The sequence below is a fragment of the Ailuropoda melanoleuca genome, chromosome 10, assembly GCF_002007445.2.
Source record: "Ailuropoda melanoleuca isolate Jingjing chromosome 10, ASM200744v2, whole genome shotgun sequence".
Lineage (NCBI taxonomy): Eukaryota > Metazoa > Chordata > Mammalia > Carnivora > Ursidae > Ailuropoda > Ailuropoda melanoleuca.
Window position 1 is genome coordinate 24,915,850 of NC_048227.1, and position 25,200 is coordinate 24,941,049.

The following is a 25,200-nucleotide window of genomic DNA, read 5'->3' on the forward strand; positions in this document are numbered from 1 at the left end:
CCAAACCCTATCCTTTTGGGTTTCTACGGAGGCTTCATTACATAGGCATGATCGATTAACTCATTGACCTTCGGTGATTGAACTCTATTTCCTAACCCCTCTCCCCTCCCTGGAGTTGGGAATGGGAGGAAAACTGACCTTTCACACCTCTAATCACGTGGTGGGTCTGCTAGCATCCTTAGGCACACCCAAAAGCCACCTCGTTAACATAACAAAATACATCTTAATCACTCTTAACGCTTTGGAAATTATAAGGGTTTTAGGAGCTCTATACCAGAAATGGGGACAGAGACCAAAATATATATTTCTTATTATAAATCAAAATATCACACTCTCTGATTCATCATCTATTTCAATTTTCATAACTGCTTAAAAGTTTCTAATTGTTAACAGTTCATGAGACCTCCAACTGTTTTAGTCCCTCATTCATTCAATACTGTGTGCCAGTCACTGAAAAACAAGACACAAAATCTCAACTGCCTTAGATCTTAGAATTGAGTGGGAGAGAGAAACAGACATTAAACTAATAATAACCAAATAACCATTTAAAATTGGAGTTGTCATAAGTTTTAGAAGAAAGAACTGCAGAGAACACTGTGGGATGTAGCCATCCTGGTGTTGGTTCCCCGGGTGGAGAGGGTGATGCCATTTGCTGAGATGAGAATCCCAGGAGAATCACGTTTGGGCGTGACTTTCAGGGGATAAATAAGACTCAAATGTATCTGGATCTCACTGTGTACCAAGCACTGTTCTTTTTTTTTTTTCTTCCTCATTATGTTTTTCTTTTTTTTTTTATTATGATATGTTAGTCACCGTACAGTACATCATTAGTTTTTGATGCAGTGTTCCATGATTCATTGTTTGCATATAACACCCAGTGGTCCATGCAGTATGTACTCTCCTTAATACCCATCACCGGGCTAGCCCCTCCCCACACCCCCTTCCCTCTAAAACCATCAGTTTGTTTCCTGGAGTCCGTAGTCTCTCATGGTTCGTCTCCCCCTCTGATCCCCTCCCCTGCACTCTTCCCTTCCTTCTCCTAATGTCCTCCATGCTCTTCCTTATGTTCCACAAATAGGTGAAACCATATGATGGGTGGAACTGGAGGAGATTATACTAAGTGAAATAAATCAAGCCAAGCACCATTTTTCTTTTAAGATTTTATTTATTTATTTGACAGAGAGAGAGGCAGTGAGAGAGGGAACACAAGCAGGGGGAGTGGGAGAGGGAGAAGCAGGCTTCCCTCCAAGCAGGAAGCCTGATGCGGGGCTTGATCCCAGAATGCTGGGATCATGACCTGAGCCAAAGGCAGACTGCTTAACGACTGAGCTACCCAGGCGCCCCGCCAAGCACCGTTCTTAAACATGTTACAGTCATCCACTGGTGTGACCTTCCCAGCAACCCTCTGATGGAGGGACCATTGTGATTCCTGTTTTACAAATGGAGGCCTGAGGCACAGAGGGTTAAGTGGTTTTCCTTTTTTTTTTTTTTAATTAAAGATTTTATTTATTTATTTGAGACAGAGACAGAGAGAGAACACGAGCAGCAGGGAAAGGCAGAGGGAGAAGCAGATTCCCCACTGAGCAGGGAGCCTGACACGGGGCTGGATCCCAGGACCCTGAGATCATGACCTGAGCGGAAGGCAGATGCTTAACTGCCTGAGCCACCCAGGCGCCCCCTGAAGTGGCTTTCCTAAGGTCATACAACTAGTAAATGGCAGAGCCAGGATTTCAAACCGAGGCTGTTTGGTTCCAGAATCCACACAATGCAGACTGTCTCATAAGACTTTATTTAGATCCGTTCAGCTGAAGATTCTGGTGGGACAGCTAAGTGACAATTTGATAAACTGCTTTCTTATTGTTAAAAAAAATGAAATTCAACTGAGTCAATTTGAAGGTCTAACTGACTTTATTCAACAATTCCCATCTAGCAAATAGAAAGGAGCTCTGAGGAGCTGGGCAAAATGGAACTTTTTTGGGCTCTTGGGTGGCTCAGTTGGTTAAGCATCTGCCATCGGCTCAGGTCATGATCCCAGGGTCCTGGGATCGAGCCCCTCATTGGCCTCCCTGCTCAGCCAGAGAGCCTGCTTCTCTCTCTGCCGGTCACTCCCCCTGCTTGTGAGCTCTCTCTCTCTCTGTCAAATAAATATAAATCTTAAAAAAAAAAAAATGGAAGGCTTTCATAGGCAAAAGGGGGGAAGAGAAAGGAAGTTTCTAGCAAAGAGGTTGTTTCAGCAAGGTCACCTTCCTTTGGGGAAAGGTGGCGGCGGGGTGGGGGGGCGTCTATCAGGCAGAATATCTCACTGGTGCTGACCAGGTCATTCTAATTTGACTGGTTAAAGGTTATATTCCCAGAGGAGCCTGAAACTGCAATTAGGTCACATATGAAGTCTTGGTCTGCTGCTCTCAGGCTTAGGACAAGTGACTCCATTTTAAGCCCGTTGTTTCTTTTTAAAATATCATTTAAAACAGCCTGAGTTGGGATTTCTGTTACTGCTGGCAGAAGGATCCTCACAGATGCAGATGTGAATGGATGTCTGAAATGGTAAAATTCAGGAGAGTGAGCTGGCCTGGACATTTCATCTGGGTGATACCTTAATGTTCCACTTCCAGCAGCACATTCTGGGTTTTCCCTTCTGTTTAGGGGTGTCTAATCCTTACAGGATTTGCATGGGTTATAGCATCTTCCAGGAAACAAAGATGCATAAAGGGTGATTCTTCTTTTTAAAATTAAATCCAAAGAGAGTATCTGCCTCCCTGGTGGGTAATACCACCCATTCACAGATTCTGCCTTCCTGTCCCCACCTGTACCACCTACACATGTCTTCAGATCCTCTGGAATGACTCTGTTATGTATAAGCTAAGTTGGACATTGTGATGGATGTGAAAACTGGCCAGTCTGACCAGCAGAAAAAGCAAGTAGAGCAGAAACAGCTCTCAGCAATGGATGCAGGACACGCGGGCTGCCTGTCCTGGGCATCTCACGTCCCACTTGTCTTGTTGCAAATACTGTACTGCTACCTTGTTTGAGATTGACGAGAACTGATTAAAATCCTTTAAATGGCTCTTGTTGACAAGATTTGCTATAGAACATTTTAATGACTAAACAAAATTATAGTGCAATTTCACTTGATTAAAGACAAAATGAAACCTGTACAATTTTCCAGTGTATGTTAAGAAAGCGACTCAGAAACATCTTTAAGAAATTCAGAGCCTGGCTTCTGCTGGAGAGAAGCATGATAGTGGGTGTGGTGGCATTGTTCTTGGATTTCCTTCCCTTGGCCAAGGCCTCCTGCCTGGTTTTTGTTTTCTTTCTCCCCTGCTGGCTTTGTCTGCTCTTTCCCAGTTATTTAGATGCAATTATTTAGATGGCGTGAAGGTGGCCAAGAAAAACCAGATGCCATTTCCAAGTAGTGTTCTCTTTCTAGATGTTCTCTGGATGTCACGCTTGGTCAGACTTCTTAAACCTGTTTGTCATTTCCCTCCATGACTCTGGTCTGACCCTCTCCTCTGATACCATCCACGCAGCCTGTGGATAAGACAAAGACGAGTCGATGGCTTATGGCAGTAATGAGGAGGCCACATAAAGTGATGGCAGGATCTCAGATGGGGGGAAGGGAAGGTCAGAATTTAATGAGACTTGGAAGTTTAAGACGGGGTTTTTCAAAGCGGGGGCCTGGTTAGGATTGGGTAAAGATAATCAACAGTTCAGGGTTGCTGGATACACCAAGGTGTGGATTTTGAGGCAAGGGATTAAAAATATTTAGAGTATAAGCTTGGTATTTTCCACTGAAGAATCGACAATTCTTTCTTGAGTTCTTATAATGAATACCAGATCATTTCCCTGGGCAGGAGACTCCTGGGAAGGGGGGTGGGAAGTCATGCTATTGATGCTGGTGAAGTGAGAGGAGTAGCATAAATTCATGTTCAAGTAGACAGTAAGATGTAGTTTTGGTTCTCAGTGTCTAGGCTGAGGGCAGATGCTTTCCCTTCTCAGTCCCCATGGGTAAAGTTCAGGATGCTTAACATGCTTACAGCTTCCTGTGTGACTTACCCTTTGCCTACCTGTCCATCTACACCACACTTCACTCTGACCTTGCAGTCTGCAATTCAGTGCCACTGACCTGCTGTTAGTTCCTTCCCACCTCAGGGCCTTTGCACTTACTGCGTGCTCTACTTGGAATGCCCTCACTCCTTTGCATTTTTTGTTTAGTCAGCTCCTTTTTACAGGGCTCAAATGTTGTCTTCTCAGGGAAACTCCACTGACTCTAGTCTAAGTTGGGTTCCTCTTTCCAGCTCTTGTGATACTTCTTACATCTTCTTCAGACTACTTATAATAGCAATTAGATAGCAATTTTGGAATTCATTATTTTATGCTTGCCTCTGACTTACTTGGTGTGGTGGTATTCTTAGGGCTTATAAGAGTGATTTGCAACTAATGGATACTCAGTACATATTTGCAGAATAAATGATGGTGAATATGGACTGTGTCTCCTGGTCTTTGGGAAAAGTTTTGGTTCCATGAAGCTAGGGCATGTGCAGTGCTGATGGAAACCTTCTGTTTTTTCTACTCCTGCTATTATGTGATGACTTGTGAGCCCCTCCCCCCGTGCAATTCATATGTTAAAGTTCTAACCTTTCTATTTCTATCATAGCACTTATTTCTCTATATTGTAATTAGCCCCCATCCATCCCTAAGCTTTAGGACAGATGGAACTCACTCACCTCTTCCTTTCTGGGACCTAGCACAATGCCTGCATTTAGTAGGTGTCCTGTATGTGTTTGCAAAATGAATGAATGAATGAATTTAGGAATAAAACTGGGATACGGAATCTCAGCTGTAGTTAGGTGCTGCCTGGCAGGAATTCATTCATTCGTTTGTCAATTATGTATTATGTGTTACACACACACATGCTGTATACCCCACACAAATCTAATGCAGTGCACAAAGTAGGTAAAAAGCCTTGTCCTCATGGAGGTTATGTTGTGCTGGAGGTAGATACACACTAAGCAACATAAATAAGTCAGCATGTGTCATGGTGCAAGGACTAGGGTGGGGCAAATGAGGCATGTACTTTGCAGAATTTAGGGAAGGTTGGCAAAAACTCAGTGATCAAGATAAATGGTACTCGAATACAGTATTAAAAAAATAAAATGAATGCAAAAATATCTATGATGAACAAACTATCAAGATTTTAAGTAAAGACAGATGCTTATATAACCAGTTAGATAAATGCTCATGAGAAGAAATAAAACTGGGAATGGGGATAGGAAATCTGGGGGTGAGAGGTGTTGAAATTATAGGTGGAGTGGCCAGAGAAGACCCCTACCAAGAAGGTGATGCTTGCGTGAAGACCTGAAGGAAGCGAGGAGCAGTCCATCCTCGTATCTGGGGGAAAAATTTCTGGGTGTCAGAAACAGCAAGTGCAAAGGCCCTGAGGCTGGAGCACATCTGGATGGGAACTTGTGTGACTGGAGGAGAGTGAGTCGAGAGAAGGATTTGGGGGGGGGGTAGAAGTACAGGAGGTGGAGTTAGAGGGGTAACAGAGGCTAAGATGTAGAGGGAAGGGGCTGGACCCAGTATTACTAACTCATTTGACCTTTTCATAGAGAGACCAGAAATTGAGACTTAAAGTGATATTCATTAATTTTAAAAGAGAGTCCACTCATTTGAAAAAACAGTTAAACACTGCACAGACTAGAAACAGCAATTCACTACCAGGAATGATTTTGCCTCCCAGGGGACATTGGCAATGTCTGGAGGTATTTGTGGTTGCACATCTGGGGAGGGGCTGCTCTTGGTAGATAGCACACAGGTGGAGACTGAGGCCCAGGATGCTGCTAAAAATCTGCAAAGTGCAGGACAGCCCCCAATGACAAAGCATGATCCAGCCTGAAATGTCAGTAATGCCAAGGTTGGGAACTCCTGTGCTAAATAGAATATGCCCCTAGATGGGACTCTATTGATGAGGTCAGCAAATTTCTTGAAGTGAGCAGATAGGCAAGAAGCTCTGGGCTGGCCCTCTTCCCTCCAGACCTCGCAAAATGCTGACCCGCTTCCTTTATGCTTCACAGAAGCGATTTTCCACCATGTGCCCAGCACTCCTCCTTATTAAGTAATCACCACGCACAGCCCCTCATTTCCATGTCTGTGACCACCCCAGGTACAAAAGATGTCCTGTTCATGAGAGGCAGATGGAGATCAGCCAATTACAAGCCTATTAGACTAAATCGCAGGTGCCTGCCTTATCTCATCTCTGTGGGCTGTGTACTTGAGGTTGGCGGCTTTGTGCTTGTTCGCCCCTTTAGTCCGATGACTGCCCAGCCTGGTTCTCTAATTCTTGCTGATGGAGCACAGTGTCCTATTCTAAGCCAGAGTTGTTCCATTAGTATGTCCTAAGCAGCGGCAACATCCACCCTGCCCCACACTGTATTCATCGCTGATTATATGACGCACATTTCAATAGTCTTCTCTTCATTAAAATAAGGTGAAAGATAAATCATTTTGGATAGACCTTTGTTGTTACACTCTAGAGTATGTCTAGAGCAACCGTTTTTCGTCAGAAGAACTAGAACAGAAGTTATAAACTAAAAAATGCGATAGAGGCCAGGCTGGTAATTGGAAAGCATAAAGCAGGCCATTAAAATAGGGAGTTGTGAGAACTGGGAGACACCTGGGGGGGGGGGCGGGACTCACAGGCTGGAAGCATCTGTCCGTCACGTCTACCCAGTGCTGCAAAATGGTAGTTGGACCCAGCGTGGCAAGACCTTTTGACATTTCAATAGAAATCTGAAATTTTATTTTATTTTTTTAAGATTTGCTTTATTTATTTGATGGAGAAAGAGCACGCGAGCACAAGCGTCCTCCCGTACAGGGGGAGTGGCAGGCAGAGGGAGAGGGAGAAGCAGGTTCCCTGCTGAGCAGGGAGCCCAATTTGGGGCTGGATCCCAGGACTCCAGGATTGTGACCTGAGCCAGAGGTTAGACACTTAACCGACTGAGCCATCCAGGAACCCCGGAAATCTAAAAATTTAAATACATTCACTCATTTTAATATATTTTGCAGGATGTCTCTAAAACCATATATGTTGCCTACATGTGGTTTGTACGTCATCAGAGGACGATCTCTACTTAGATTCTTGGGAGCCATCTGTTTTCTGCATATGAGAGTAAATTGGTTCAGAAAGTTAGAAATGGACCAGGTTAAGGAGGGGTAGTGAATTAAAGACCTGCCCATTTCAGGAGAAATGGTTTTCCTGACTACCCCCCAAGCAAAGCCCCATCAACCTCCTTGGATCATACTGGCCATTTGTGCACTAGGCATCCTACCCAGGTAAGGACCTGGGCTCATTTATTTCCCATAACACCCTGGGAAATACTGCCTTCACTTTGCAGATGAGAAACCAGAGTCTCACTGTAGTAACTACTCATGATCACATGACTAATAAGAACTGCTCATGGTCACATGACAGGATTTGAGCGTGGAGATGCACAAGCCTTTATCTGTGCCCTTTATTGACCAATAGATGTAGCTCGGAGCTGAGGATGAGTTTCTGAGCTTTAGAAAGGTGTTTGGTAGTTTTTGACCATATCCATGTAGGTCAAGTGGAACGAAGGTGCTTGAATGGTCAAATGAGAATCAGAGGCTTCTGAAGTGTCTGAGGACAGCAGGGACAAAGTTGGCCAATGTATCATTTTCCTGAGCAGCTCTCAACCTGTGCCTGAGGAAAGTTGGTATAAATACCGCCACTCCCTTCCGTCTTTTCCACGCCATTCCCTAGGGCTCCCCAGCAAGACTGAGCCACCGTTGCCTGTAGGAGTATCTTACTTGATACCCTGAGAATTGGCGTCTTTCCCTCCCCAATCGGACTACTTTTCCCTCTCACAGCAACTATGCGTGTATGAATCCTTGTCTGCTTCGGGGAGAACCCAAACTAAGACCCAGGGGAATCTCAAATTCTTTAGTCTTTGCCAAAATTGGATTATCTTTGCTTCTGTTGAAGCTAGTCAGGTCACCAGGCCCTAGCCATCTGCATTTATCAACCAAAGTCTTATGTTGTCCTAAGGGGCGGGTTATAACAGAGTAGAGCACCAGTCTTAAACTTACTAGGAGAACAATGCAGAAATGGGAATGGTATGTGTGTGTGTGTTGGGGGGGTGATATAAATCAAAAGGATTTATTTGGTCACAGAGAAGACACTTGATTGCTGTGACCCCTGCCACGTTTCCATCAGTTACAGCATGACTGATTGTCTACAGTGTAGCATTGCCAGTGATAAGAGGCTCTTTTCTTTCATCTTTCTGTTTAATTTCCTAACAACTTGAGAGGAAGAACTCTCTGGCACTGCAAATTACTTGGATTGTAACAAAAAAGATCCAGAACCCTTTTTCTATTTCTTTTAATAGTCATTCAGGGACATAGTGTAATTGAATTAAGACACTTCCAAGAGGTGAATTATAGGATAATAATTCAGACCTTTCCATTTAATAGGAGCCGGCCTATGGCCTTGGGTCCACTAGATCTGAAGGGGTGAATTACTGCTCCATAATTCACAAGGTCCCATTTAAAGAGACCCTGGTTAAAGGGAATTAACATCAACAACCAAGTTAGCAAAGGCAGTCCGAGATCTAAGAGTAAGGGATGAGGGGAACACAGAAATGAATTTGGAAACTTGGCCCCTCACTTCAAAGAAGACAGATATCAGAGAATAATGGCAGACCCTCAAGGAAGGATGAATGGTCTCTCAGCTGAGCAGGGCTCTGGGTATTTTCCACCAATGCACCGACACGTGTGTGTGGGAGTCTCGAGCACTCCATCCTTTCAGATGGTAAAGTAACTACTTGGTCTTTAACCGTAGCCAGGACATAGGTGAGGTGCCCAGCAGGTTCTTACGTCCTGGAGGCAGAATGAACAGTGACATCCCAGGGCACCCCAGTGTCCTTTTTCCTGTCCCCCTTCTCCCACCACAAGCATTTTTTCTTCACAGATGCCTGAAATTTTACCCTTTGCAATTCATTTATTTGGCTTCAACGTGAACGCCCGATTTCCTCTTTTTAAAAAGGAGTCAGCATTATACATAAGTAAATGTACGACGCTTAACTCATAGGCAGATATGTGTTTGAATCTAAACTCTACAACTGACAATCTGCGACATTGCTTACCTCCTTTGGGTTTTAAGTTTCTCATCTGTAGGATGAGGATTATCCTAATAATACCTTAGGGCCGTCATGAAGATTAGATAGAAGAACGGATCGAAGACTTAGCCAAGTGCCAGACAAGAGTAAGGCTTCGGCAAAGAATAAGTATTATTATTGAAAAATATCCTTCAGAGAGTGATATGCTTGCCAAGAGTCACATAACTGTGCTCTTCTTTCAAATTCCAGAATGCGAATATCGTTCCATATAAGAAATAAAGGATAATTAATTCAATTTGGTTCATGGATACCCTTTTCTAATATGGCACCAACGGAGCGTTTGCCACTTCTGAGGTAAATCTGACTGCTGGAAATTTCTAGAAACCTAAAGAAAACCACCTCAACTCCAAAGATTCCCATGCAGTTTAGGAGGTCAGTACCAGCTGACAGGACTTGTCCCTTTTTCATTCCCTCTCAGACCTTTGCCTGTCATCTGCCAACCTTCTGCTATCCGTCCCAAACTTCTACCCAAAGATAAAAAGAGAAAGTTTATAATTCATTACAGTTCATTAAAATGAAAATAAAATTTATTTTGCATCAAAATGAAGAAAATGCATTTATTATTAGCATATAAATGGTATTTTATAATGTCACTCTGCCTCAAAATCACTTACATTTTCAATGATCACAGCACACAAAATTAATTTTTGATAGCCTTTTGTGATTTGGCTGAAAATTCTTATTTCTTTTTGTGCTTTAAACAGCAAACTGTATCCACTGCTATTCATAGCAAATTTTAGATAATGAAGCAATTAAAAATACATGGATTTAAGATCTTATCTCATTTTTCCTTTGGCCTATTTCTGCTTCATTATTCATGAAGGGATATGTTTAATTCAGAGTTCATAATTGCAGATATATCTAGTATAAATTGTGCCTCATATTCTTTACCCATTTCAATTTATTTTAGCAAATAGATCTCTGTTTGAAAAAAGTAGTTGAGAGAGGGGAGAGTATGGTAAAAATGCAGAAATTTGTGTGTGTGTGTGTGTGTGTGCTGATTGGCAGATCCAAACAAGATCTCAAAAATGTTAATAATTACCAAAAGATGTGCCAAGAGCCAGGCACTGTACTGAGTAAATTACACCTGGCATTTCATTCAGTCCTAAGAGTAATCTTATACGGGAGGTACAACCAATACAAGTGTTTCTTAGGTACGGAGACCAAAGCTCAGAGAGGTTACAAAACTGGCTGGAAGTCACATGCTTACATGTGACCGAGAACTGGGATCAGAACCTGGCTCATCTGTCTCCAGGACTCTGTACGTCCAGCCCCCCATTACACTGTCTCTTGCATCCTGGGACCATGTGCACATGAACCTTGAAGCCGTTGGTCAAAGGCTTTTGAAACCGCTCTGCTGCTTTACCTCACAGCATCCCCAGTTCATAAAGTAGTTGGTCCAAGGCACTTGTCACTTACTCGGTTCCAAGGAACCCTAAATATATTTTAGGAATTTATCCTAGGGAAGTAACAGGACAGGTACACATGGTTTCTTGTAATGCAGTTTGTCCTATACCAATAACAAGGAGAAAAAGAGAAGAGAAAGAAGGAAGAGAAGAAAAGGAAAAGAAGAAATAGCCTAAAAATTCTATATACCAATAACAAAGAGAAAAAGAGAAGAGAAAGAGGGAAGGGAAGTAAAGGAAAAGAAGAAGTAGCTTAGAAAAATTCTATCACAGGTAAATAAACTCTGAGGCACTTAGTGTTATACTCTGGAGCCCTTAAAAATAATGATGAGAATCTAATTTCCTGACATGCAGAAATGTTCCCGGTAAATTGTTAGATAAAAATAGCAGGTGTATGAGACAGTATGTACAATGTGCTCCTATTTTAATAAACACAATATGTACACATATATGTGTGTAAGAGGAGAGCGAGAATCTGGAAAAGTGTTGTCCAATTGAAATAGAATACAAGTCACATATGTAATGTATGTATTTAGTTTTAAAGATTTTTATTTATTTATTTTAGAGCAGGAGCTGCAGGGGCAGAGGGACAGGGAAAGAGAACCTCAAGCCGACTCCACGCTGGTCCCGTTGTGGGGCTTCATCTCATGACCCGAGAGTCAGAGGTTCACCTGACGGCACCACCAGGCGCCCCCACATATGTAATCTAAACTTTTCTAATAGCCACATTAAAAAGTAAAGTGAGGGGAGCCTGGGGGGGCTCAGTGAGTTAAGGGCCTGACTCTTGGTTCCCACTTGGGTTGTGATCTCAGGGTCGTGAGATTGGGCCTCACGTTGGGCTCCAAGCTGAGTGTGGAGTCTGCTTGGGCCTCTCCCTCTCCCTCTGCCTTTCCTCCCTGCTTGCTCTCTCTCTCTCAAATAAATAAACAAATCCTTTTTAAAAAAGTAAAGTGAATAGGTGAAATTAATTTAATAGCATATTTTATTTATCCCCAAATATCCAGCATATGATCATTTCAACCTCTAACCAATCTAAAATTATTAATGAGANTTTTTTTTTTTTTTTTTTTTTTTTGGTATAAGCCTTTGGATTCTAGCCCAGATCATGAGTTCTCTCCAATGTAACACTGTCCATGTGGTGCTTTCTCTTAGTGGCAAAATATCACCCTAATTACTTAATTATACTTCGAGGTGATCATGTTGACATGGCTCCTGAAAAGAATACTTTAATTAAATGGAAAGTGTGTTTACTGCTTCTTTTACTCCATCAACACATTGCATTGGTCCCGCACTGTGTACTCCTCCGTTCTAGATCCCGGGGATGCAGGAGAGAACTCAGTAGGTGAAATCACCACCCTTACAGGACATGAGTTCTGGCAATGGAGACAGACAAAAAAAAAATGTGAGCAAAAAATATGCAATATGGCAGGTGTTGATGAGTGCTACAGAGACAAAGGAGGAAAGGAAGATCAAGGTGTGCTTATGAGGAATGATCAGGAAGATGTCTCTGATACAGTAACATTGTGCACAGACATGATGGAAGTGACAGAGCCATCTTGAGGCTGTTTGAGGGACAATCATCTGGCAAGTGCAAAGGCCCTGGGGTAGGAGTGAATTTGGCATGACCGAGGAAACGTGAGGGGCCACAGTGGCTGGAACAAAGCTTATTCTGCTCGTTCTGGAAGGGTGAGGTAAAGGTTGAGTTCGGGGTCAAGTAGACTTGAGATACCTAATGGCCAATTTTGAGGTATTGGCATTGCTGTGGTAGTACCCCTCTTGGTCAGCTCAGAGTGTTGACGGTGACAGACATTAAGGAACACCAGGAAAGGAAGCTGGGACTCTGCGGGTCCACACAGTGCAGAGAGAATAGCCTCGAGAGATACAGTGTGTGACAGGGAGAGTAGCAGGGGGTAGGAACTTAGAGGCAGAGGAACATGAACTCTGATGATTCCACAGAAATCTTGGGAGGATGTTAGACTCCCAGGACTTGGGATAGCAGCTTAGGCCAAATATATTTAAAACTCAAGGTAAGGGGTGACTCCGGCTTACGTCTGTCTGGGACAAATTTACTTAGGACACCAAATATTTGGAGAATCATATTTTAATTTGGTTTATTCTTAGTGGATGTGCCCTGTGGTTTAAACCTGATTTTCAAACTGGTTTTTTAAATCTACACTTAATAACAGATAGTTTGGTGGGCAAAAAGCAAAAGTTGCCTAGTGAAGAGTCTTTTTCAAATAGTGCATTTCCTTGGCATACGTAAGTGTTATTTGGGTTAGAAGAAAGTGTGATTTATGGAAATCCTCCTTATGCCACAGAGATGCAGAATGGAGGAATATTGATTCTGCTGCCCCGGCATGCAAATGACCATTCTAGCAATCCTTCAGCGTGCACGTTTCTCGATTGCACAGAAGGATGGAGTCCAAAACATAGGTAGGATTCAGTGTGCATGCCAATTGTTCATACTGCCAGAAATCCAAGCCATCTGGATGTCCTCCTAATACACTCTCACCTTCGCTCAGAGTAAATCTCCATCATCATGCATAAGTGTTATAGCATAATCTCTGTGTTCCAGTCTTGGCTGGTCACTGACTGTCTTGGGAAGGTTACCGTAAATCTCCTGAGTCTCAGTTTCCCCTCCTGGAAAGAGAGAATAATTATTAAAATGAGGATAAATATGTTTAGACTGGGGACCAAAAGGGGGAACCCTTAGCAGAAAATCTGGACAATGGCAAACTCTTAATAAAGATTAGTAATATGTAAATGAAAACTTCTAGACCAGCAGTAGAGAGCTTACCTGTATTTTGTTTTATTCCTTTTCCTTTTTTTTTTCCCCTAGAGAAAAATGACAGGGACTCACTTTCCAAGAAATTACACTATGTTCAATGACTTCCCATCAAGAGTAAGCAATGTTCCGTATCCTGCCATTGGTAAGTATCAAATGGGCCCATGTCAGACAAGGCATGGCTTTTAATCTCCCTTTATTTGCCATGTCACCTGTCAGTGACCTTGACTGTTGCCGGCTGCCTCATGCTCTGCAGTTTACTGATAAGTGTGTTTACGGCTTTTGAAGTCATGTCTGCCGAAAACCACATCTGGTTCACCGCCGCTTCAACACACACACAATGAAATATAAAGGCTAATTCTGCGGTATACACAATCCGTGTCTGTTTTCCCAGAGGATTCCAGATGGAGTGAACTCAGCAGAGGCAGCTCATTGATGGCTGGCAGTTCTGGGGGAGGAGGGAGCACGGGGTGTGACCTGAAGCCTTTGCTGAACTGATAGGGGTACCGTGGTCTCAGACAAGGGAGAGGAGAGGGAGCTCTCCTTCCAGGGAGGGCTGCAGTGCCCTGCAACACCCCTCCCTCCCCATTTAGTCCACCGGGAACTTTTGTGCAGACCTAGGTTGAGATTTCTCAAACAGAATAACCTTTCCCACCCATAGCTGTCTCACTAGGTAAACATAATGTGGACGTTGAGGTCGGGAGAAGTCCAGGGTTTATAGGAGCGGTGCAGGAGGCAGGTTATTCTTTTTTAGGGCAAATGACGGCGTCTGTATTTAAAAGTCAGATGAAAATATCAGCAATCATTTATTGAGCTTGTACTGTATGTTAGATGCTAGTCTTGACTGTTTCTCTTCCCTGGACACAATCCCGAGAGGTAGCTGTAAGTGTTAGGATGTCCATTTTACAGATACGGAAATGATCAGTCCTCAGGACTTGAGTTGTTTCAGATGTTTGACTGTATATCTCATTTAGCTTGAGTGGATGCTTAGCAGCTTGGTTGCAGGGTCCTACGCTGTACACACATACATTCGCTGCTAGATACTGCCAATCCAGTTTTCCAAAGTCATTTTATCAGTCCAAGCAGAGGAGCCAAATTTGGAAGGTGAGTCTGGCTGATTCCTGCGCTGATGTTTTTAACCACTGAAATATACCCCACCCATGTGCCAGGTACAAATAGAGGGGGCTTTCCAGGAAACCGTTGCTCCTGGCAAATAGAGGTTTTGTTGCAGAGACTGTTTTGTTTTGTAAACATTTTTATTAACATATAACACACATAGAGCAACGTGCATAAACTTCAAGCCAGCAGCTCATTGAATTTTTATAAAGTGATGACTCCCATGAGATCACCGCCCAATCAAGGCATAGAACACAACTAACACCCCCGACAGCTTTCCTCCAACTTTGTTCTTGTTCAAGATTATCTTTACTCTGGTGACCCTTTGCATTTCCATATACACACTTTAGAATCCTGTGGTCGCTTTCCAGAACAAGACCTGCTGGGATTTTGAATGAGATTGTTTTGAATTTAAGAATTTTGTTAGATTGGTGTTTTTTTTTTCCTCCTTAACTCAAAAGAATTCATTAGTAAAGTCATTTGGGTGCGAGTGTGTGTGTGTACGTGTGCAGGAGGGCTGGATTATAATTGCAGATACAATCTCTTTATTAGCTAAAGGAGTGTTCAGATGTTCTGCTTTTTCTTGTGTCAGTTTTGCTAAGTTGTTTTTAAAGAAATACTTGCATTTCATCTAAATTTTTCAGATCTGTTGACTTCAGACTGTTTTACAGGGCATGAAGGGATTACTTTACATGATCGAAATATTGTCTGTCTTGATTGTGGCAGTATTTACATGGGGGTATACATTTGTCAAGACTTACTTAACTGTACACTTAAAGTGGGTGCATTTTCACCTCAACTTTTGGAAAAAATGAAAAAGTCCAATAAAATCAAACGTTAGTAGTAAAATGGGATGTGTTGCAGGAGAGGGTATACACTGGCACAACCACTTGGAAAAACAATTTAGAAATATCCTTAAAAATTGCAAATGTATAGATGCAGTCACTTAGACCTTCTACCTGTAAGTATATGGTTTAGGGAAATTCTCCCATAGATACTCATGGAGATAGTACTGCGTTTACTGCGGCAATGTTTATAAGAGGGAAAAAAAAAAGTGAAAAAATGTTATCCTATTCAGGATATAAGTGGTGGTAAATTCTCACGGTAGACTAGTATCTCACTTTTCAACATAGTGATTTAGAACTACACATTTCAACCTGGATAAATTTTTGAAACAAATGATTTTTTTTTAAGTTGCAAAAGGAACACCATGGTGAATGGCATTTATGTGAATTTTTAGAAAGATCACTATTCTTCCTTTTTTCCCCCCTATCGTGAGAAACATTTGAGTTGGGCACAGGGAATCCAGAATAAAGGTGTCTTTGCAGGGAGCTGGAACCATGTCTGACTACGTTCAGTGGGATGTGAGCGCTAGGATGTGGCAGCTTCCAGGAATCTTCCACAGGGTAGCTGATAAACTTTCAGCCCTTCCACTCCCCTTTGTCTTCCTTGTCTTCCCCTTGGCTCTCTGTATCAGGTTTCCTAGGGCTGCTGGAACAAAGTAGCATAAACGGAGTGGCTTTAAACAACAGAAATTTACTCTCCTACTGCTCTAGAGGCCAGAAGTCCTCTCAGCATGGCCATGCTGTCTTGGTGGCTCCAGGCGAGAATCTTTCTCCTAGCCTCTGGTGTTGCGGGCAATCTGTGGGATTCCTTGGCTTAGAGACCCATCATTCCAACATCTGCCTCTGTCTCCACATGATGTTCTTCCCTGTGTGTCTTTCAGTCTGTGTCCCTCCTCTTTTTTTTTATGAGGACACTGGTCATATTGGACTAGGACCCACCGTAATTCATCTTAACTTGATTACATTTACAAAAACCCCATTTCCAAATAAGGTCCCATTGACAGATACTGGAGGTTAGGACTTCGGCATATCTTTATGGTAGACACAGTTCAACCCACAACATCTTCTCTTCCTTCTTATATTTCTTCTCTATCCCTTCTATCCTTTCTATTGGCTGGAGTATGGATGTAATGGTGGGAGCTAGAACAACCATCTTGGACCAAGAAATAAATTTGAGAGTGGAATCCATGTATGGAGGAGCTATAAGATGGAAGTAAGCTGGGTTCTTGAACCATAAAGAAGCCACATCAGGTCTGGACTCTATCAAGACTTATATATGAGACGGGATGCCTGGGTGGCTCAGTCGTTAAGTGTCTGTCTTCAGCTCAGGTCATGATCCCAGGGTCCTGCGATTGAGCCCTGCCTTGGGCTCCCTGCTCAGTGGGGAGTCTGCTTATCCCTCTCCCACTTCCCCCTGATTGTGTTCCCTCTCTTGTGTCTCTCTTTGTCAGATAAATAAATAAAATCTTAAAAAAAAAAGACATATATGAGAGAGAAATATTTATCTTTAAAGATCCCTCTTTCCTTTACTTCAGGGTTTCTTTTTACTTGTGGCCAAACCTAATCTTAACACACACACACACACACACACACACACACACACACACACACACAGAGAGAGAGAGAGACGCACAGAGCCATAGGTATCACTTATTGGAACACAAGCAGGAATGTACCAAATACATGGAACATAGGAAGAGAGAATAGAATGGAAAATGATCATCAATGGCAACCTCAACTTCCTCCATAATGTTTTATTTCTTCTGTTAACAGAAGATCAAGCAATACAGAGTTAATGAGTTCTAGGGGTGGGGACCAGTGTCACAAGTCACGATACTGTAAATTTTTGAATTCTGAATTTTAAAAATATATTCTCCCCACCTCCCCCCCAAATAAATTGAGAAGACTCTATCTGCACCTTTTACTCGAGTCACATAGATTGACCTGGAATTCCCTGAGCCCACTGGCTGCTTTCTTACCTGTCTGAACACACTGTTTCTCCTCACTGGCACGTACTTCTCCCCTTTCTCACCCAGTTTGCTCCTTCACATTATGGATCTCAGCTTGGAGTCAAATAATGGGTGTCAGGGCATCTGAGGAACCATTTAGAGAACCAACAAAAGTTCGATTCCTACCTATCAGATTCCAGAGTAATAGCCCAAGTGGTGATACATTTTTCATAATTATTCAATGACAAAAGTAGTGCTTGCTCATTGTACAGAATCCAAAGACCGGTAGTACAGAAGTATCTAAAAGTAAAAATTGAAACCTGCCCTTTATCATCTCCATTGTGTCCTAGAGGCAACTCATTTGAATAAAGATTTAAATATTTTTAAAACCACACTATAAAGTGTTAGGTTAAATAACAGGAGAGTCTTTGTAAAATCTAATGGTAAGGAAGGACTTTCTTTAGCGGAACAAAGGTGGAAACTTTAAATCACCAGACTCATTTTTCTATGAGAAAGCAGTTTTCAAACTAGCCGTGTGAGTGAAAAGCCGGGAAAATATTTGTAACCCACGCGATGGGCCAGAATGGCAATGTTCTTTGTATATAAAGGGATAGTTCAAATTAATGTAGAAGGAAAAGATGCAAAAAGGAAACTTGTTACATTGACGCATCATTGACATGCAATATTAACAGGCCATTTTGAAAGGCCAAACTAAGTGTGGCTTACATATGTAACAATAAATGTGTAACAATATATAATAATACACACTGACTGACGGAAGATCGTGGGAGAATTGGCAAGTTCCTGAAACATGGATGGAATTGAAAATGAGCAACACCTTCAGGAGAAAATCTGGTCCCGTGTATCAAAGCCTTAAAAAGATCTGTGATTTTCACTCAGGGATATCACTGCTCGGAATTCATTCTGAGAAAATAAAGGAGGATATGTGCAAAAAAATTAGCTGTAAACATTTACCACACGGTTGTTGATAGCAGCAAGGAAAATTGTAAACAACCCAAATGTCCACATTGAGAGTTCTTCACGAAACCAATAATGGTACATTTCATTTAATGGAATAATCTGAAGATGATTAAAATGATTTAATTTCTGAGGGCAATGTTCACAATATATTAGGTGAAAAATAGACCGATTAAAAAATAGTATGGGTAGCACGACCCAGGTTTTCTAAGAGTGTCTGTACCTACTGACAGACAAAAAACTGGAAGGATACACATCCCTGTGTGTATGTGTGTGTATGATTGCATGTTTGAGGGAATTGTTTCAGAGTTGTGGTTTATAGGTGATTTTCATTTTCTTTTTATTTATCTATATGTTTGCAATGAGGAAACAGTTAAAGCAGGCCTCAGGTGAAGCATTATGTCCTTTGAGAAGATTCCCTGTCCCCCGGTCCTCAGAAATGCTCTCCCCATGTGCTTTCAGGGTGCGTTCTTGGGGGGCTGGCATGGCAGGCTGAGCTGAGATCCATGTGCCTTCTGTTCCTCACCCAGCGGTGACTTATTCGAGCAAAAGCGACATGTCTTTCTTCGTCACTGTGTTCTCAGTCTGTAGCTCGACAAACGTTTATGCAATGGCAAATTAAGACTATCCTCTCGCTCAGTTTTCTAAGTCTGTTTCATTTGCCAGTTTCCCACGCCTTGATTAACAAGTTTTAAAAATTGAAAATCACGAATTATCTGAGCTGGAATGATTGATTTCTTCAAGCCCTGATTATGTAGCTAGAGAAACTGAAGTTTGGAGAGATGATGTGACTTCGCCTCTGTCACATTAGCAGGTTAGGGACTGGCCAGGACTAGACCCGGACTCGCTACTGTCCTTTTGGGGTTTGTTCTTGTACCGGTGTGCTCACAGCCCTGCGGATTGCCTGTTGTTTTCTGGAGAAATTGGACACACAGCGAGTTTCCGAAGGGGATGATGTTTCTGGCGAGGGCTGGTTTGGGGCAGTGAGAAAGGAAGAAATCTGGGTGTCAGTGTGAAGCAAGATTCACAGCTAGATTTTAGGACATCCCACCCTGTCTCCAAACCCTGAAATCCAGTGTGTGTTTGTGTTTGTGTGTGTGTGTGTGTGTGTTTACTCTGTGGGGAAGAAGATGTAAGAAATCTTCACCGCAAGCAGCATGGTGAACTCAGCCTCTCCCACCACCACCCTCAGAAAGTGGCTGTTGCTTTCTTTTCTTTAGTGTGCCTTGATGCTTTCCTTCCCAGCTCTAGAATTTGCTGGGTCATTGCGCCTCTGTTTCCACCTCGCTTCATCTGAATAACCACGGTGTCAATGAGTGAATTCAGGCTCCCAGCTGGGGGCCCCAGAGAGTTTATTTCTGAAAACGGACCTGTCTTCACACTTAATGCAGTCTCTGTCTACACAGCCTCTTAGCAAACAGCTGTAAAGTGAGTTGAGTCAACCAAGCAGTTGGCCTATACGTGGCTTTCTATATTACACACTCTCTCATTTTAAACCCTCACAACAACTCAGTGAGGGCCTATGAGCTACTGCCCCCATCTTGCAGGTGAGAACACTGAGTCTCAGAGAGGGAAGCGACTTGCCTGGAGTTCTAGAACAGCAAGGGGCTGAGACTAGCTGGGAAGCCAAGTGTTCGGTTGCAAGGAAGTTAAATTTGCTTTCTCCTTTCTGGCAGGAAGTTAAATACGCCCTCCCCTTTCTGACAGATGACATTCACAGGGAACTTCAGGGTGGCAGACTGAAAAAAGTGACTTCAGTGTTTCCGTAACACTTAGGAATAAATTACTAAAACTGAATTGGCCCTCCGCCTTGGCCCATCAGATTTGATGAAAAATTCACTATCAGTCATTCTTTGGGGTCCCTTGCCCCATCTTGGGCTCATGCAAATGTCCTGGGACCTGTGACATATTTAAGAAAGCAAAGCAAGGCTTGGTTCTGAGTTTCCTGAGGGCTCATTATTAATGGTGCTTTTCAGCTGTGCCTTGATAGTGTGGACACTGGCCCTGGGCCATTTGTTCTGGATGGTTCAGAGATGCCCCTCAGAGCATCACCTCCAGCAACCACAGACTCAGCCACAGATATCCACCTCCGTACTCCGGAGTCTTCCTTACATTCACAAATAGTTATCCCTAAGGCTTCCATCCCTTGCAGAATCCTCATTCCCAGTCTCGTGGGCCTATTGTCCTGGAGTGGATCACATCCTCTCTGTTCGGACTCCAGAGCCATTCCCCTCTGCTGCTGAGTTTTGGCACCCAAAGCTCTGGGGCCCAAATGCCCTGCTCACTCTCTTAAAATGCAGATGCAATTTTTAAATCATCCTCTCTTAATTTTTATTATTTTTGTATGTTTGGAGGCATAGAGGACATACAGTACCATGCACAAATCTAGTATACAGCTCAGTGGACTTATGCATGGGTATACACCTTATGTCACCACCATCCAGATGTAGTCATGAACATTTTCTTCATCTCGGAAAAATCCCTTGTGACTTTTTCCAGTCAGCCCCCCCTCCCTTGGATGTAGCCACTGTCTGACGTCAGTCATTGTACATGAGCTTTGTCTGTGTTTGCTCTTCATACTCATTGACTCATACAATAGGCAGTCTTTTGTGTCTGGCTTCTTTGCTCAACATAATGTTTTTGAAAATCATCTGTGTGATGTTTTCCTGTATTTTGTTCTAGTTTATAGATGATCAGTTTTACATTGTATGAATAAACTTCAATTATCTGTTTTCCTTGCATTGTTTCTGGTTTGGGACTATGATGAATTAAGCTTCTGTGAACGTTCCTGTACAAATCTTTTTCTGGACATATGCACTTGTTTCTCTTGAGTGTCATCTTTGGACTGGAACTGCAGGATCATGGGAGTAGGAGTATATTTAATTTTATTAGAAACTGCCAAATAGCTTTCCAGAGTGACTGAAGTGTTTTGCACTCCCACCAGCAATGTGTGGGAGTTCCAGTTGCTCCACATTTTTGCCAATACTTCTATCATTCTTTTCTAGTCTATCTCAGCCTACAGGAATGCAAAACACTCTTCACTGCTCCATGAGTTACCCAAATTTTAAAGTAAGTGTTTTTTATTTCTATTCTGGATGTCTTCCAACTGTCACCTCTTCTTCCTGGTACTCTATCCTAAACCTTACTTACTTTAGGATGGCTTGGAAAGTGATAGAAATCCAGTAGCTATTTCTTGTGAAATTCAAAGTAAACTGTGTAGTTGAGAAGTAGGTACCAGAAGGGTTCAGTTTGGGGGCAGTCCAGGAGTCTAGGATTTTTAACTCAGATGGTCCTATTTTTTTTAACTGACTGTGTGACAGATCCTTTAATATCATTGAGCTTTGGATTCATTGACTATAAAATACAGACAAGAAAGATTAAATCCATAAAAGATATAAAAAGGAATTTCACAGACTAGGTACTTCTTGAATGTATTTCACAGTTTAGATGGTATCAGTCAGGATGGGCTGGGTTGTGCTGTGATAACAAGCAGCCTCGAAATCTCCATGGCTTAGCACAATAGAATTTCACTTCTTATTCATGCTTTATGTCTAGCACTGGTTCTTGGATTCCTCTCATCAGTCACTCAGGAACCCGGGCCCATGAATCTTCTGCGAGGACACCTGGTTCCAAATGATAGCAATCCACGCTCGCTCGTTCAACTCACGTGAACTGGGAAGAGGATTCTATGATAAATGTTGGAGATACAGAAACAAAAGATACTGTACTTGCTTCCAGGAGATTATGGTAGAATAATAAGGACAACAACAAGAGTAATAGTAAGAATAACAGTAGCTACATTATGAAGGCAGAGATGGTATTAAGAGCTTATTTTATGCAGTAGGCATTTTCACAATTGGAAAACTCAGATGGGCGAAAATGGAACTATATTTTCCTGTAACCTAATTTAATTTCACTCTTAAGCGTCCACTTCCATCATGTACTGGAGAATTGCATTAGAGGAAATGAAGTCACTTCTGGCTTAAGATTCAGTCTCTTTTGGATACTAGTCACTTAACCCAAGCTTCTCTTGATCTTGCATTCTTTTCCGTCCTTCTCACCAGGCATACCCGAAGTTCCTGGTGTGGCATGAAGCCTTAGTATTGGGACATGCCAGACTGTGGGGAGAAGTATCATTATCTGTTGTCTCTGCTTAGTATAGCTGGGCATCCCCTCTGCTTCTGCTGATGCTGGCCATGGTTCTGTAGTCGCCTCTGGTTTATCAGGTCCATGCATCACAACCTCAGGCCCCAACCATGAGGACATTTTTGGTCTCCTGATTCTCACAGACACTTCTGTGCCCTTCACAGGAGATTGAGAGCTCCCAGCAGCTTTCTGTATACCATACTGTCACAGTCAGGATCAACAAGGTTGCCCTCGTTCCTGTCCACCCAGACAGTCCCCTTAGCCTCTGCTACCCTGGGGCTTGGGCGCCATGTTGGACAAGGAGCTGCCCCAATCTTGTGGCCTCCTGGGACACAAAGCAGTGGCTCTTCTGGTCTGGGATAAATTCATCTGTGGTTTCTGTCATCATCTTAGGCCATATTTATTTGGTTTACCTACAGTCAGCATGTATAATCCTAATGGTTTCAAATGACCTTCAAAAAACAAACAAAACAAAACAAAACAAAAATCTGTCCTCAAAAGATAGGCCAATTGGTGTTCCAGATGAAGATGGAAAACAATCAATACTGCTTTGTAATATGGATAATAATTGTGCAAGTTCAGGACTGAAATAGCAGCAGAGGCCCAAAGCTGGAATCAATATGAATTAGGATTCTATGTCCATTCATCATTAAGGCTAATCAGTTGTTGGCTTTGAACAGAAGACTCATACCTTGATTAGAGCTGTTATTGGTACAAAGTAAATTAAAATGTGTTTGTGCGCCACTAGTGTGTTTGAATTTTAAATCACCTGGAATCCTGGTGTGGCCTGAACTGGAAGTTTTCTCATGTACTTTTAGTAGGGAGTTGGAATAGATAATCGTTTAGTTTCCCTCTAGCTATGAAGTATTCTCTTTGATAATAGGAAAGTAAACAGAATCTTAATTCATTCCTTTATGACTTCATTTTTTTTCTGCATCATGGAGGAATAGCAGCCAGTGTTTGGTATTTAAGGAAAGCATACATTTATAATTCATCTATATGCAGTCATATATGTTATGAATGTGAGTCCAAAAGATACCTCCCTTAATAAGCAAGTGAGAATTTATGACCTTGTTCTCACCCACCTCACTACCATTATTTATTTTATATTAATGGCCTCTCTACCCAGTAGACTGCTCTAGGTCTATTACATTTTTTTTTTAATGGCATCTTTTGGATTTGGGGCAAGCCATTGGGCTCTCAGCTCATTTGCAATTTCTCCATTGTTTATGAATGTCCTGATTTATGTCAAGGGGATGTAGTGGCTCATTTTGAGCCTAATTTTGGCTCTCAATTGGATTCAAAGCATCTGAGCATGTCTTATGGGCCATTCCATCAAGCGTCTATTTGAATGAGTTGATTTCTGTGGTGGGGATAGAGTTGTAAGGGGCAGTCGAGACGGTGGTTAACACACGGTCCCCCAGGAGAACAACATAGTCATAAAGACTGCCGGCTCTGGGGGCAGACATTCTTGGTCCCACTTCTTATCTCTATGATTTGGGGCCAGTTACTTAAATTTTGGGGCTTTGTACTTCTAAAAAATGAGGACAATTCCTTCCAACCGCCTATGATCGTTTAAGGGGTTCAGTATGGTTCCACATGCCATGGGGCTCAGCATACTGGCCTGCACAGAGTAAGTGTTCAGTAAACCATATCTGCTGTTGTAATGTCTGCCCGTTACCTGGCCTTGTGAACTTGTTTCTGATCTTCCCTCATGGAGGGCTGTAGGGAGAGGGCAAAAGAGCTGTTTTCACAAGGGACCATGTGAAATGTTAAGGTGGGTCCAGAGGTCCTGGATTTTACATGTGAAGTCCAGAGCCAGGGAAATACGAATTATCATTGCTCATGACCTCATTTGTCCCTCGGGCTGATGAGCCTTAGGGGGGAACTCAGGGTGCATTTATATTTGCTCTTCCATATCTGTACTCTTCCTTTTGCGTTTTTCATATTTGCGGAGCCACAGACTGGCTGGAACATACCCTCGAGGAAAACTATTTCTCTACTCACAGAACACTTCTGACACCACGTGTGTGGGCATTTTCCCCACACCAAATTCTCTAACTCTCCAGACACCAACTGGGTAGCCTGCAATTCAATTCTTTCTTTCTTTTTTTAAAACAGGTGATAACCTTTATTTATTTATTTTTCAAAGTAAGCTCTATACCCAACATGGGGCTTGAACTCACAACCCTGAGATCAAGAGTCGCATGCTCTACCGACTGAGCCAGCCAGGCACCCTTCTACAATTCATTTCTGACACTAACCACCCAGAGTCAGAGCAGATCCCAAGGTTAAGGGCTCAGTCCCTCAGACTGCTCACCCTCCCCCCAACTCAGATGCCAGTTACTAGTCCCAGGGTGTGATCTGAACTTCCGGCCAGTTGGCTAGAATTCAGAGGTTTCTGTAACCCCCTGCTGCATATAATGGCTCACAGAGCTCAGGGGAGTGCTTGACTTAGGTGTACTGGTTTATTCCAAAGGATATTCTAAAGGATACAGATGGACAGTCAGATGAAGGATGAGGTCTGAAAAAGTCCTGAGCATAGAAGCTTCTGTCCCCATGGATTAGAAGTACACTCCCCTCCTAGTACATGGATGTGTTCACCAGTCTGGACACGCTCCAAACCCCATCGTTCATGCATTTTTATGGGGGTTTTATCACACAGGCATGATGGATCGATTACTCTGTCTCCCTGGATGGATGGGGGATGGGGCTGAAAGGTCCACGTTTGATCCTTCTGGTGACCAATCCCCATCCAGGAACCCACCAAGGGTTCTCGTA

General features: G+C 42.7%; 1 long non-coding RNA gene across 2 annotated transcripts in view; it reads left to right on the forward strand.

Moving 5' to 3' along the window:
* The window catches only part of LOC117804165, a 309,590-nt gene that overhangs the window by 248,206 nt on the left and 36,184 nt on the right, over nt 1-25,200 (forward strand). For both annotated transcript variants that reach the window (XR_004628473.1, XR_004628474.1), the window contains one exon: nt 13,440-13,530. This is a non-coding gene — a long non-coding RNA (uncharacterized LOC117804165). The remainder of the gene's footprint in view (nt 1-13,439; nt 13,531-25,200) is intronic.